This window comes from Ptychodera flava, chromosome 21 (assembly GCF_041260155.1).
Source record: "Ptychodera flava strain L36383 chromosome 21, AS_Pfla_20210202, whole genome shotgun sequence".
In the NCBI taxonomy this organism is placed as follows: Eukaryota; Metazoa; Hemichordata; class Enteropneusta; family Ptychoderidae; genus Ptychodera; species Ptychodera flava.
The window spans coordinates 13,128,668-13,143,995 of record NC_091948.1 but is presented as its reverse complement, the minus strand read 5'-3'; the positions used below and the strand labels follow the sequence as shown (position 1 = coordinate 13,143,995).

Sequence of the window (15,328 nt, the reverse complement as noted above, 5' to 3'; positions counted from 1 at the left end):
ATTATAGGTCAATGCCCCCGACTATGTAACATAAAATTTATGGTCGCGGGTAAAATAAACATGAAGCCATGAAAATTGACGCTTCCAGCTTCTCGTCAATGTTTTCCAGGAATCGACTTTTGCTCCGCATTTCCACAAAATGAACCTGACGCTGTTTCAAAATTTTGACTGTTCATTTACTGATAACGGTATTCAGTCTGTCGTACGCATTCAACTTGAAAATATTGTGATACCGTTCGACAAGCTCCTGACATAATGATAATATCGCCTGTACTTCATCTCGATAGTTTTGAAACAAGAGTCGTTCCAAAGTGAAAAGTTTGAGGTCTGTCATTTTCATAAGATCGTAGGAACATCAAAATAGCTATGAGGCCGAGAAAAATAAATAGTTTGTTTCTCATGCTAGACATATCGCAAAAATGATGCGGTGACGTGTTTTTTTTCCTTCTCATTTTGTTTATTCTTCAACCAATAAGAACGTGCAAAAAACATGAAAACAGCATAGGAATGCACGCAGAGATAAATGCACAGCAGTGTTGCTTTAGTATTTTTGTGCAGCAACAGTTCTGTGTTTTAACTTTTAGTGCAGCAATGCACAGTTTTGACAGCTTGATATAACAGTGACGTATGTGTACAGTTCTGAATGGAATTTTAGTGTCAGTTATTTTGATTACAGTTCTGTTTCATACAGCACTGTGTTCTGCACTATCGTCGCGTATTTTTGCGGTGTTTTTTTTTCATTTTATTTACTCATGAGCAGAAAAAAGGTTGACGCAGCGGGTCGGAATCGACGCGCGCGAGGATGAGAAACAAACTTTTCATTTTTATTGGCCTAATAGTCTACAATCAGTGAACAACAACGAAGACGACTCATTCTATAAGCTTTGCTCGTTTATCTGTGTCCCTCGGTTTTCTATGCTCTCATAAATTTTCACCGTGCATGTCAAAGATGACTGCTAGATAGAATATCTTTGAAAGTCAATCAGCCTCTTCTTTATTATTTACCTTGGACCCGTCTCTCAAAGGGACGTCCAAGCTTACGTTTGCGCAGAATGCCCTGAAGGTCACTCACCAGGCAATTACAGACGCTAATAAGATTTCCCTGGGTGATAAAACGTAATTCAATTTTCTTGCATGACAACTTACTGTACCTCTCTTTTAACGCACCGACACCTGACCTTTTTGGTTTCTGTTATCTTATCTATCAGCAGAAGCTATATTTATCAGCTAGAATCTTCAACTAAGGAGAATTTCTCTCTTGTGATTTTATGATGGTTAAAAACAGATCTTCACCACCGGGCCTTTCAACTTTTTAATTAGTTCTCACATCAGTGAACTTTTTAGGACTTTAGGAGGGAATGACATGTACGTGTAAGTAATACGACAACTCGGAAGTTTTATACACATTTCTCAGGGCGTTAACCTGATCATGCTATAGCATTTTAAACGATTCAAAAAGAAGCCAAATGGGAAAGGAAAATCTTAAATTTTCCAAAGTTACCAAAGTTTCCAAAGTTCTTAAATAAGTCTTAAGGACTTTGGTATTAATCGGCTGTCTCGGTTGCTTCAAAAACAGAAAATTCTTTCTGTACTTAAAAGCGGTCTTGTACTTATGATTTTTCCTGAACTGAATCTTCAAAGTTGCGAACACGCGCTATCAAAAAAAAAACTATATTAGGCCAGGAAGAAAAAATAAATAGTTCATCGGAATCGCCGCTTCTACTTTGGCATATTTGGATTTTTTTTTTTTTTTTTTGATCGCGGCAAATTCTTACTTCAGCATTACAAATATTTTTAGTACTGCCGCTGGTGGCGCCCTACACTGTGTCGGGTTTTCGCGGGCACGGGATTTTGAATGAGACTTCATACGTGTTCGGACTTAGTTGACCGCCAACACGTTGTTGTGACGTCTGAATTTGGCGAATCACGACGCGAAGTGGGTCGATTTGGCCAGAAATTTGCTCGTTTTGTAAAGGTTAGTACATGTCACATCATGAGTATTAATTTGATCGCCAACATTCGACGTGATGGCCAACAGTTAGTTCCAGAGACGCTATTCAGTGTTTGTCCTGATATTACGTTCGGCGATTTGTTCAACAAGATCGTGACAGCAGATGGATGGTGCATCCGATTGAATGAAAATTGGCATTATTGCATCGAAAGTATAAAATTTACGGCAATGACAAAACACATGGTTGCGTCGATGTTAAAGTACGATCTGAATAATGACTATATAACTTCATTCCAATCACGTGCACAGTACAGTGTTGTTAGACCATTGTGTAAACTGTGTATATATAGACAGTGGTAAAGAGGCCAAAACATGGGGCCAAAGTAAAATGAAAAAACTCAGATGCTAGGTCCCACCAGGACAATATTAAAGGACAATACTGAGTTGTTGAATTTCAGTGATTTGCTGTACATTTCAGTTTTATTCTGAGAGAATGTTGAAATGCTCAGAATATGTTGTGCAAACACTAATTGTGAATGTAATGGCCCATGTTATTGTTGGGAAATATAGTATTGAATTCAGTTACCAGTATCAGTGTTTTTTGTCTGAGATATTTCTGGTAAAAAGGGAAACAATTATCTTGCCTTGTCTGCATCTGTGCAAAAATGCCAGAGAACCGCGTTTACCTTCGGCCTAAAAAAAAAAATAAAAAAAATTTCGCTCGCCGCTCCTGGGACTTGGTCCAAAAAATCCGATGAACAAGATTTTTTTTTCTCTGGCCTTATGACAATGTATATGCGGATTATGGACCGGTTTATATAACCCGGGTTCAAGGTCTTCATGTAAGATATTTTCATATAACATTTTGGGTTTGGAAAATACAATAACAGTTACAGCTTTGTCTTGTCTATTCACCGTGGCGCTGATGCGAACACGACCATAGACCAGTAAAAGTGGTAGTTATTGTCACAGCAAAGCCATTTATGGGAAATAAACCATACATTGTTGCATAGTTATTGACAATCATATAATGTCAACACTATTACAAAGATGGACATTGAATTATGTCAGAAAAGAGATACTTAGACGCATGATCTATTCTATTGAGATAAATTAATGTTTAGTTACTGCTCAATTGACTCCACATATGATTTGGTAGTGGGTTCCATCGAGAGAATAATCCTTTATTGGCGAGCTAAAGAGTCTGGGATCCGGGTTTAATTCGTCTCTCCAGGATGTCATATTTCTCGTACAGCCCACTGCTTGCTAAATTTAATCCCGAACGTGACTTGCCGTTATCTATCTGTTTCACTGTGGAATGAACGATGAAACATACAGCAATAAAGACGATTTATTTTCTAAATCGATAAACCCCACACATAGTTGTGAGTAAGTTTTCTCGGAAAGTAATCTCTTAAGTTCGGAAAAATCAAAACATGATCTCTATTTAGATTCTCTCTGGATGGGTGTCTACACCAGTTCCGTCTTCCCTGGGCGGAGCTCGACTGATCCATTGCGTATGTGAAAAAGATTAAGGGGTCGCCTCTTTTGACATTAAGCAATTCCAGGACTCGATCAACTTTTAATTTAACTATGTGCCTCCGCTCAGTGAAAGTGATAGCGATGTGATTTCCTGAGCGCTAAATTATACCCATCAATGAAGTTTTAGAATGCGATCAAATGCCAATTTTTGTGCTGTTTAATGCAAAATTGACCGTTTGGCCGTTGTGACTGTATAAGGGGCACACGTTGATAGCAATGTGTTGTTCTAAGTGCACGGAACAGACCCAGATAAGAGTGTGATAAAATCGCACAAGTCGTTTGAATGCCACTGAGAGACGGTTTACATCGTTACTGATGAGACGCCGTCGTGTTCTGTGATGCTGTTAACTTATAAGTGCTATCGATGTCCTTTCGGACTGGCTATCAGTGGCGGTGAACTGTGATCGTTGAAGAATAATTAAACCACCGTGGTGATTTTAGAACTCCTTTCCCAGTGAATGTTTACGATCATCACACCCCTTGAAAAGCCCTTGTCTAGGTGTTTTGCTGAGTCGGACGGAGTCAGCGATGTGCAAAAAAAAAATCACAAAGAATCGTTACTTGATTCAAAAACGCAAACGATAGAGTTTTCGGTTAATAATTATAACTCAAAAACAAATAGAAGATAGCAAACTATCGTACAAATTTTACCCTTATGTCAAATGATCATGACATCTCGAGTAATATAGAGTATTGCGTGGTACATCGTTAAGTAACGTGACAGTCAATGTGCCCGGACGACATTGGTAACCTATACAGTGGTGTAATGAAGATTACTGTAGAGCACTTGGACATTTTCCACCTACTTTGGGGGGCTTTTCTTAAGGATGGGGTCAGGGCAGTGTCTTGTGGATCAGTACCGTGTGGTAAAACTGTGCATGAACTGTAACTCAGTGCCCTATATGGTACCAATGGCCACTGTAGCGAACCGAGCGGACGCTACTTAAAACTACTTATCCTTTGATTAAAGTCAGTAACAGTGGTCAGCAGATAATTTCGTCGAGCTGTGAAAGTGTGAATATGACAAAAATTACAGCATCGCAAATAACCATGATGCAAGAAGACTTAGGGATCGTAATGAAGCTGTCCATGATGAAATAATGAGGCGCTCCATCTGGCAAACGCGAGAGGAAGTCGACAATAGGAAATCGATAAATCTTTTTCCCCCGCAGAAGATTGACGATTACATTCCGTGAAAAGCTCTCTGTTTACTTCGACTGGCGACCTTATTTACTGGAGGAAATGAACAAAGATGTATGAGTTACAGACAGCTCTATGCAAATTGTGAAAAGAAGACCGAGCCAATCACGGCTCAAAAGGCTATAAATCCGTTGTTGAAAACGTTTCTTGGAAAAAAGTTGGAGGGACTTGATGATTCTGCGCAGAAGAGTTTGAATTTGGCCTACCGCAGAAGAAGGATATCTTCTCGCCGCTGCATGGGAGACATTTAATCTAAAAAAGTGCTTTTTTTGTTTTTTTTAAACTAATTCTGACACAAACTACAGAAAACGTCATTGTCGTCATAGGTACCGAAAGCATCAGGTGAAACGCGGTTTCCCATTGGTGCATTCCGTGCAATCTGTTCTCTGACACTATTACAGCTCCTACAGCGATACACGTGCAGCGTGGCCTTACCCAATTTACTGTAAGCCACGTGAAGGTGCACGTGGTTAGCATAGCAGTGGAAAAGACTCTACTTTGAAGTAAAAACGGACTTCTTGATATTCTAAATTATATTTCGTTTGCGAGTGTATTCAGTGATACAATACCTTTCTTGTAAAAGTACCATTGCAGTAAAATTGTTTTATCTATTTTCCAAGCAAGTCTACAACCTTTTGTACTTTGCTTCCCTGACAAAATTTTGTCCCCGACCATTATAGAAAGATTTAAACCTTTGCTAAAACTTTCCTCAAGCAAACTTTCAACCATTCTCCTTCAAAGTCAAGAAGAATAAAAATAGGGGTCATCGTAAAAATTTTGGTACCTAGAGAAACAAATTACGCATTGTTTACAGATATTTGAAATTAAAAATGGCCGGCATCCCTGTATTATCTTTATGGGGAAAACACAATTATGAATTTCCAAAAAAACAAGTCAGTGAAACTTGCTTCAAAATGAGCCCCCACAAGTGGCAGGCTAAAAGAATATTGTAAAAGTTTTAGAGTCAAGATACATGTACCTATCCCCGAGGCGCATTCTACCCTATAGCAGGTTGTAACTGTAACCCTAGATGTTTATCCCGAAAGTTTGTTGAAATAAAAAGTACAAGACTTCCCTGTGCGATACAGTGGGTAAATTTTGTTGACAATGAATGAATTGCATTCAAGACCTAAATATAGTCTTTAAACAATAATATAAACCATTGTAAATATACACGCCTTGTTGATAACTTGTAAATTAGGCATTTCGGCATGACTTTGTGAGTAGACAAGATGCTGTATTTCATAAACGTGGCAAAAATACTGAAATACAATAAAACTAAGGCTGATTGGTTTGAACGAGTTACTGGTCCCGTAGTCACAACTGTCAACTCTCGGCAAAATAATGAAACGTGTCCCAGAAGATTACAAAACGCTTCGATAGTGTTCGCGTAGGACTGTTCTCCCTCCGCTTTTTTTCTTTAGAGCGTTATTTGTATTGAGGTAGAACGCGCCTCCGGGACAGATATTCGGACTCTCAAATTTTACAATTACAATACTTTACGGCTGGACGACTTGTGTGGGTCTTACTCTGAAGCTCTCGGAGTGAATAAAGTTTTCACAGTTCTATATTTTGCGAAAATTGAAAATTGAAATCTTTCCATTGAGTTAACACAGGGACGGCGGCCATTTCGAATGTCAAATCTCCGAACTTTAAGGCAGTTTGTTTCTCTAGAACTAGACTATGCGCGGTAACCCCTGATTTTTATTATTGACTTTGAATAAGAATGTTTGAAAGTTTCTTTCACGAAAGCTTGAGCAAAGGTTTAAAGTTTTTAGATTTCGAGGCACATGTTACCTTAACGCTGCGTCCGCCAGAGATAGGTTATTCGCAAGGGTTAATTGCGTGATCATTAATAAGAATATAATCAATATGCAAACATTTATCTGTTTCGGTTCAGTATTGACATTAGGCGATGCTGTTACAAAAGATAAACGGTACCAAATGTGTCTACAACGAGGATGCATGGAAAATCGATAAACGCCCCGAGCTTTTTCATGGAAATGAGGACGTTCCAGTCGCGCAGCTGTTTGATGCATGAGAAATGCGATGGTACAGATTCGTTATATATGTCAAAAAGATTAAAAGTCTTGGAACGCCAACGGCAATTTTTTTTGGTTGGTTGAATGAACTCATACCAGCGGGTATAGCTGAAAGTTGAAATCAATCCGTATATTATCAGGACACGCCGTTTCAAAGGGTTCACGATAGAAAAGCAGTTCAACGGCCTGAATCATCGCCATGATACGCTGAGCCGTTTAGGATAACAGGATGTGGGCGAAGTGAAGTCATGGGGTCGTGTTCCGAGAATCGAAATGTTTGACTTTCGTGTCGACATTTGCGAAACTGGGAACGCGTGGTTTGAAAACTCCCACATAACTTTGAAAGGAAATATTGCGCGGCTCTTGGCTTTGTGAAAATGAAAGAGAGGCCGGCTAATTTGCTTCGGCAATATTCAAAAAAGTTCCGTGTCTTCGTTTTCTGGTTGTGTGATGTACTGACCGCTTGCTTACGTCATCATTCTGTACTGCTGGACCAATAAAACGACTGTATATACATAGCGGGCGGAGCATGGAGGTACTAATACAACGCTAATACAAACACACATGTATAACACTTGGTGCTCGGTTGAATTCAACACTGAATACAATAGTTAGGATTAAGGTAAGAAAACACTTCTTCCTACTCAGATTCGCAACCTCACATTCGAATTGAAATGTCACCTAAATGCTCGGTGTGTTGCGCGGGCATGCACCTTTCCAATAATGTTTTTATTGCAAGGGTCCTCCGAGATTTGTCAAAATATTCGTTGACGCGAGACGGGCATCGTGCTATGAATTACGAAATCATGTCTGTTTGTCTTACCAATATTAAATTTGCACTGTATAAATCAGCTGCTGTACTGATGACGAGGCGTGAACGCTCCAGTGTTATAAAACTACTCCAGTGTAGTTCACTGGAGTAGTTATTTTTGTCCGAATCGACGGCTTTTGCTATTTGACGAATTAGTTGAGAGAGATCTGCGGCGTCGAGCTGTGCAGAGACAAGATGTCTTTAACTCACTAGTAAAGCGAACTACAACATTTGTAGTTCGGTGTCAATTAGGCCGGTGTAAGTATTTTTTTTTGTTTTACGTCCGCACATCTAGGTTTTCGAAGTTTGTTCGAAACAGAACGCAAACTTTTCTCGCAGAATTCCTGGCGAAAGTTTTCTCGCAAAACAAAGCCGTGTCTTTTTATTGTGACAAAATACGTCTCCAAGACAGTCCTATCACAACCATTGTCTATGCGAGAGAACACCGCCACTGAAATTTATATTCTCTGTGACAAGACTGTAAAACAAAGGCAAATTCATTTGTTTGTATTTTACTATTTTCGATTCATACTCACCTACCTGTCTGAGTAGACAGAGAATGTACTTACTCCGGCCTCCGGATAGCAACAGTATGCATCAATATTTGTATATTTTTAATATGGTCTTACGAAATTTTACAAAAGCTAGCATTCCAAGCGCTATGCTACATTCAGCCCTCATGCACCGCACAAGCACCAACTACGTTAATATCGTACGTGCTTTGAATATGTTAACATCGCTGAAATTGACAAGGCTGTTTTGGACTCTAATTCGTTTAAATTGTGAGGTGTATTCACAGTGTCAATAAACTTTACACGCATTATAGGAATATGGGCAAAATGGTAAGTTTTATTCTAATTTTGATGGACTTTCAGTAATACATGAAAATACCAAAGCAGTACTAATACAACTGTTTTGTCAAAAGGGAAAAAATGTATAGTAAGTGAACACAACTAACAATCATTATCTATGACGCTTTTGCTTTGCTCTCCACGGTGTCACAGAGTCAAAATGGATTTCTAGTGCGCATACGACTTCAAGAATTCTCTCTTTTGCGACTTTGTTTTCATCCGTCAACGACCTGAAACACCCTAGGATGTGGCAAGCGAAATCAACCAATGTATATGTTTGTATTTGATCCTTGAACTGCCTGTATATGATAGATTATTCAGTCGTTTACGTGATAAGTGGCACTTTTTGATGCTGTAACCCCTATTTACACTAATAATTGCAGGCTGTGCATTTCTCTACGGAACGAGTGATCTCCACAATGAAACAACTCGTAGAACAACGCCATCAAATTAGTATGCGCCTAGAAAGTGAAAGACTTGAACTTTTGCTCAAACTTTCCTCAATGAAAAGTTTCAACTTTATTCTCTTTACCAAATCAAAGATAAAAATCAGGGGACACCGTGCAAATTTTGCTACAGTACCGCTATAGTGATTGAAACACGTTACCTAAAATTTACCGATATTTGAAATTCTAAATGGCCGCCATTCCTGTGTTAACTCTATGGGGTAAAATTTTCGATTTTCACAAAAATAAACTGGTAAAAACTTGATTTACTCAAAGAGTTTCAAAGTGAGGCCACACCACCGATTGATCAGAAAAAGTCTTGTAAACGTTTGAGAGTCCGAATATCTGTCCCTGAGGGGAATTCTATTTTAAACCAATTTAAGAAAAAACGTCTTCGGAAAATAAATAGTAACAGCGTGGTCCATCTAGTCATATTTTGCGATTAATTTGGCGAAGAAGTTTACAGTAAAACACGTGTTATAAATTAAGCGTATTAACGTTTGTCTAAGATATCAGTATTACTCTGGTTGGTGTTAGTACACTTTGCCTAGGCCTAGATCAGGCAAGGAATTGTTCCCCATTATTGCCTCTTACTCATGCTGATTCTGATTTCATCACAAAATGGTAAAATCTGTTGCGGACACTTAAGCTTCCCTGTTCAATTGCTTTCACCACGTGAGTTTCAAACACTCATTTGTGGTTATCTATCGATTAGCATTGACGGGAAATATCAGTAGTTCTTTACACAGCGGCAACAAAGCTGGGGAAAATCAAATACAGTCTTTTCTGCACATGGCTTTATTGTTGTGCTCTGAAACACATAAACTTGTGACACTAAAAGACCGTTATAAAGCGTAATTTGGTTAATTTCAGACCTAACTCCCTGATCATCTTTTGAATAAATTTTGACAAAGTCAACAACAATAAGACTTTTTGGTTTAAATTTTTATGGTACATTTCATTTATCTGAATTCCAGTCAAGTGGCTGCTTCATTGAATGACCCACTTTTAAAACAAAATACATGGTGTTCCTTATCGCGGCTGGTTTTGCTTTTTGCCCTTCTTTCATTGTAGGTTGATATGTGTACTTAAAGGTGAGACACGTGATATACAAGTCCTGGTAATAGCGCCCATCATATAAATTTTCAACGCATTGTAAATGAATTAGGCGTCTTTTGTGCTTTCAAAATCCAATAAGCAAAAAAGGAGTTCGTGTATGTTACGTCCCGTGGGGGAAACAAAGTGTTTCGTTGTTGAGTCGTCAGTATTATGAGCAGGGGGTCTGCAACAACAATTTCTACGTCGGGAAAGGTCTTCCTCACTGTGTGTCAAGGGTTCGTCGAGTGTGAGCACAGTTTTAGGTCGAAGCCCCATTCTCATTAACTGAATTTGATCCGTATTTTACACGTTCTATTCACTGTTCAGGGTGAATAATTAGACAATCAACGTCCACAAGGCTAGAGAGAACTTAGCCTGAGATCTCAAGTCGTTTTCGCACGGAGAAGATAAATTGTCTTCCAAGAAAACTCTGTTCTGTCACCGGGCGCCGTCTTTCTCGGCAGTGTAGGCGTAATTAGTCAAAGATATGTTGGTATCGTGACCAGGAAAAGCAGTATTGATATTGCTCATTCATCATTTTCGCGGCAGTTAATCATTGCTTCCCAAAAAAAAGAACATTTCATTAACTTAATGAGTTGACTGGGTTATAGTTGTCATAACGTCAGCATTGTATTCAAGAACGAGTGAATAATTGGTCTCATTAAAACTGTTCAACTCCAACTCTAAATGCGACTGTGAAATTTGAAACAAAGGAACGATCGGGTATTTAGGGAATATTATTATCACGATTCCATTGAAATTTAAAATATATACAATCTATTTTGGCTGGATTTCTATTTTGATGAGAATATGAAGGACCGGGACGATCGCAATTCCACAACAGAAATAGTGATAAAACAATTGCTCTGAGAGCGTTCGAATAAGTGAACCTCACGGTAACATAATGCATCGTGAACAAATTTGAGGCAGAATGTTTGTGTCGCCCACCGCAAGGTCGATTTACCACTGTAGCGATAGTGATATTAGATCATAATTCGTCAGTCGTTTCGCAACATTTGACCTCGTATTCTGAATTGAGCGCAATGCCGTCTAATTCCCCGGCTCCAGAAGAATAATTGATGCAACATCTTCTCTCAAAATGAATTAATTTTCAGCCGAAGTTGTCTTCGCCAACAAAGAGAGTTAATGATCCGAATCACCACAACAAGATGTTAAATTAGTTCAACGGAAAATTCTCATCAACTAATTAAGTCATGATTAAAAGATCCATCGTAATTAGTACTGATAAAAGTCATTGCTGTAACGTTTTAGGGGTGACAAAAAACTGGAGCAATCATATCCAAGGTCATGTTTGTTTGCCTATCACGCCATGCTTTGTACAGTACCACTCGTCAGAGAGGAAAATTAAACAAGACTGGTATGTTTGAAGCTGCATGCTGGGAAATGTGTTGAAAGAAATAGCGTCCCGACTGTGAAAAAGCTATCAATGTCGAAGCCCCATCACGATGCAGTATTAGTATAAAATGGGAAATTAGCCTACATTTCGAAATAAAACAGTAGCAGCAACAACAATAACAAAAGCAGTAACAACAATAACAATAACAATAGCAATAACAGCAATTGTAGCCTTACTCTGAGTAACTGTGCTTCCGGGTGCACAGTGAGAAAGCCTCGTTTACACCGAACATAATTGTAATTCTGAACAAATAATGATATTACGTCAGTGCTGTCAACATAAGCAGACGATAATGCAGGTTATATTTGCATGTATTGATTCCTTTTATTCACTGCGGCAGACGTGGCGAAATTGGTACGTGTGAGAAAACCGGATGGAATCATTTTTAAATTAAATTATTTGCATGAGTAGAAATTCAATCACCGATTGAGACAACAAAACGTATCAAAAAAAGACAGTGAGAAATGTTTGCCCCATGTGTCATCAAAGTACCGTTTCGTTTACATCCCGAGCATAATAATAGTAATATTTTTGGTCGGCAAACAAGGGCGACCATTTTGTCAGTTTATTTGACATTATCCAGTTCTGATATTACATATTCATAAGATTAACTTATTTATTACGTTGTTCTTTTTACGTTGAGAATGGCTAATATCGTTCACCAATTGCAGAGATTGCTATCATGAATATATAATTATCGATTCACTTTTTCACTCAGAAAAAATTCTTTGCGCATTGTATGAAATACAGAACATTTTCAGATCTAAAATTCAAACTTTTATTCAAAAACATTTTGTCAGTATCGCTTGATGCAAGTGCCTTATTTTCAGATAAGGGTAGTATTTCTTGCAATGTAAAGGGTGGAATTTCTGTCACTCGCACATGCCACTGGGAATATGCCACTCTTTTCAAAGGCCACCGACATTAGGTCATCACACTCAAACCCCTAGCTGAGTTAACAATATGATACTCAATAATCCGGGAATGTCGTCCCCATTAGCCTATCATTTCATTCAAAGTACAACTGTTCAATCCTAAATTTGCCATCACCAAAATTGAGGAGATTGCAAAATTGCCATTCAAATATTCTTGATGTGTGTTGTCACATCAAGGCTTCGCTATTGCAGGTTACGTAAATTTCCTTTCGAGAAAATTGTATCGTAGTTACAGACAGTTACAGTTTGAAGTAAATTGTACCAATGTTACTTGTTCTGTTTTTCTGAGGAGTTGCAGTAAGTGAAAGGTACGCGAATAGGTCTCAACCTTCAATGAGCCATAACATTTAACTATCATACTTTGATGTAGTTATGGATTATTGTAGAACAGCTCGTAACAATAAGAGTATGGCTCTGTCGTCAAAGACGGTAAGACCACTATTTACTAATTACAGTGTGGTACTGGTTATGTAAATGTCCTCGTGACAAAACACATTCATGTTTAGACATGCTACGTTAATGCAACTAACAATTTTGCAAGTATACGCCATCAGGTTCATGTGTTATGGGGTTTACCAAGCTTTCTTTTGAACGTTTAGAGTGTACACTTCCACACGTTGAGTAGCATTCGCTCGATTCTATCAATGCTCAGGCCACATGCTCATTCCGTGTCGCGATTCGCCAGAATACGTCACGTGACGAGAAAATAGATACGTCTAGTCCCCAGAGAATCGACAAAAGTGACATCAGAGGGTAATTTTTGAAAAACTATATCCCCAGGGAAATAGTTTTGACCAAATTTGGAAAAGTTGCCGGTCACGTGACCGTAGAGTCGCCTGCAGCTTTGACACAATGGCGGGTGACTAAAATGTGATGTGCGCCCGGGAAGAGCGACGAGCCTCTCTCTAAAGCAGATAGACTTTTAATCCCAACGGCGTAGGAACTTGAACAGCTCACAGATGAAAAAGATTCGAGTGCAACCAAGGATTTTGCTCGATTTGCTCAGAATATTTTTTGGAAGAAAGTAGTACCATATGCTACTGTAACCGCTATATCGCCAAGTAAACTTGTCACAATGGATTGTTGCGGTGTGAAATATCAAAACACATTAAAAACTGTAACATAACACAACATGAGCGTGTGATGTGTTATAAAATACCTATAACCTGGTCTTTATTCGGGTTATAGCGCGAGTTTATTACCCTGAGGGGCCGTGCGTTACCAGACCCCGAGACCGTCATGTTTCGCCGCACCCAACTACTTCCGATGGAGCTGCAGTGCTGAATTCTTTGGAAGGTATTTTGGATCCACGTGGCCATGGCATTGCAGCTCCATCGGGAGAGCATTATTATAAAGAGACGGTTCATATACCTTATTGATTTCATCAGATGCAAATTATTTAAATGCTGTGTCGTCACTTTCTGCGTTATTATTATTCTGCTCTGTTTTAGCGGGAAAGACCTGTAAACCGCTTACAACTCTGTCGGGAGTCTCAGAGTAGTTAGAAAAAGGCGGTACTTCTATACGTTTCATCCCTTTTCATCGATGCAAATTATTCAATTGTTGTGTCGTCACTTCCGGCGGTATTATTATTTAGCTCAACAGAAAAAGACCTGTAAGCTACTTTTTGTCGCGGTTAGTTAGCGGTCAGTTAAATATGAAAACATGTTGCAATATATTATAACTTCTGTCTGTGCACACGGCTAGTGTGACGTGTGTACATCAGCTATTGAAGTTGTTAATTCAATGAGAAAGCTTGTATGAAGTTTGATTCAGTAGAGTACTCCCCGCCAATAGATTATTTATTGTCGTTGCTAGTTGAGCAGGCTCTTCGACTTGTCAGCGCCACTGTAATGATACTCTGAAATGGATTATCATGAAACGGGCATCTCTAATTACCCGACTGAATGACACGCGTGTCGCGAAATTCGGCGTTGATTTTGTTAAATTGATAGATATATTGTGTACTTTAACCCCATTAAGCTATTAAAGTCGGGAGGCCGGGGGCCTGTTTTAATTATAGCTCGTTTGTTTTTCCTGGGAGAAATTACGAAATTGTTCTCCGAAACAGCGTTACCGCAAATGATTTTATTGTATAACGAACCAAGAGTAAATTGAAAGTGCGAATTTTCGAAGGATGATAAAAGACAAGAGAACGGTTCAAATTTAACTAACTTTATTCGAAATGCTGCATCGTTAAGAGAATACCGGATTACTCTTCTGTTATCTATCTACATATATGTATATTTTGCAGAGGTCGTCTCGGGAAGATCAACAACCCTGCTGGTGTCAACAAGGCAGAGCTTTTAAGATTGATTGTTCAATAAATTGAAAATTACCATGACGCATCGCGCAGTCGCAAACCAAATGGGCCTTGGGCACGTCTTGTACGTATAGCTAGTAAATGTAAGTTTAAGCGGAATTTAGTCCTCGCTGAGCGATCGTTGGAACCAACGAGGCCTTTCCAATATTCTGCAAGTCGTTCCCTTTTGTAAAATATGTACAACTCTGGACAATCAATGGTCTTGACTCAAGGAGCCAACGAGAAAGCAATGAGGATAAACAAAACACAGTAAAGACTATTTTTATTCGTCGACATGCATCTCTAAAATTACGTAAAGTTTTCAGAATTTACTTTGAAATATTCATGGAATAGATATGAGGTACGTTTTGAAGTGGGAAACCACAGTTCCGTGTGGCTCGATACATAACGGCCGCCGCGTGGTATGCATAGAAAAATGAGGGTAAATCCTATTTTTCTATGCATACCACGCGGCGGCCGTTATGTACCGAACCACACGGAACTGTGTGAGAAACCACTGTTTCGGACTCAAGCGTCTCTTGTGACTATATTTATCAGGTCACTCGAAATGTTGTTTTTTTGTTAGAAACAGGTCGGTGTCATCGAAATCCTCCAGAAATTGTGATTTATTTTTACTTTATATTGGTCTCTGATTGGGGCCATGTTAGCAGTCAATTAGCCCCAAAACCACGCCAGATTTGTGTCACAGTATTTGAATTAAATTCTCACATTT

General features: G+C 38.9%; 1 protein-coding gene across 2 annotated transcripts in view; it reads left to right on the top strand.

Annotated features, from left to right (window-relative positions):
• Positions 1-15,328, top strand: part of LOC139121442 (neuronal acetylcholine receptor subunit alpha-10-like) — a 64,185-nt gene that overhangs the window by 2,830 nt on the left and 46,027 nt on the right. Inside the window, exon 1 of one of the 2 annotated variants that reach the window (XM_070686309.1) lies at positions 7,227-7,357. The exons of the other annotated variant lie outside the window; for it this stretch is intronic. The gene's annotated coding sequence lies outside the window, so the exon portion shown is untranslated. Of the gene's footprint in view, positions 1-7,226; positions 7,358-15,328 lie in introns of those variants that run through there. 2 annotated transcript variants of the gene reach the window in all.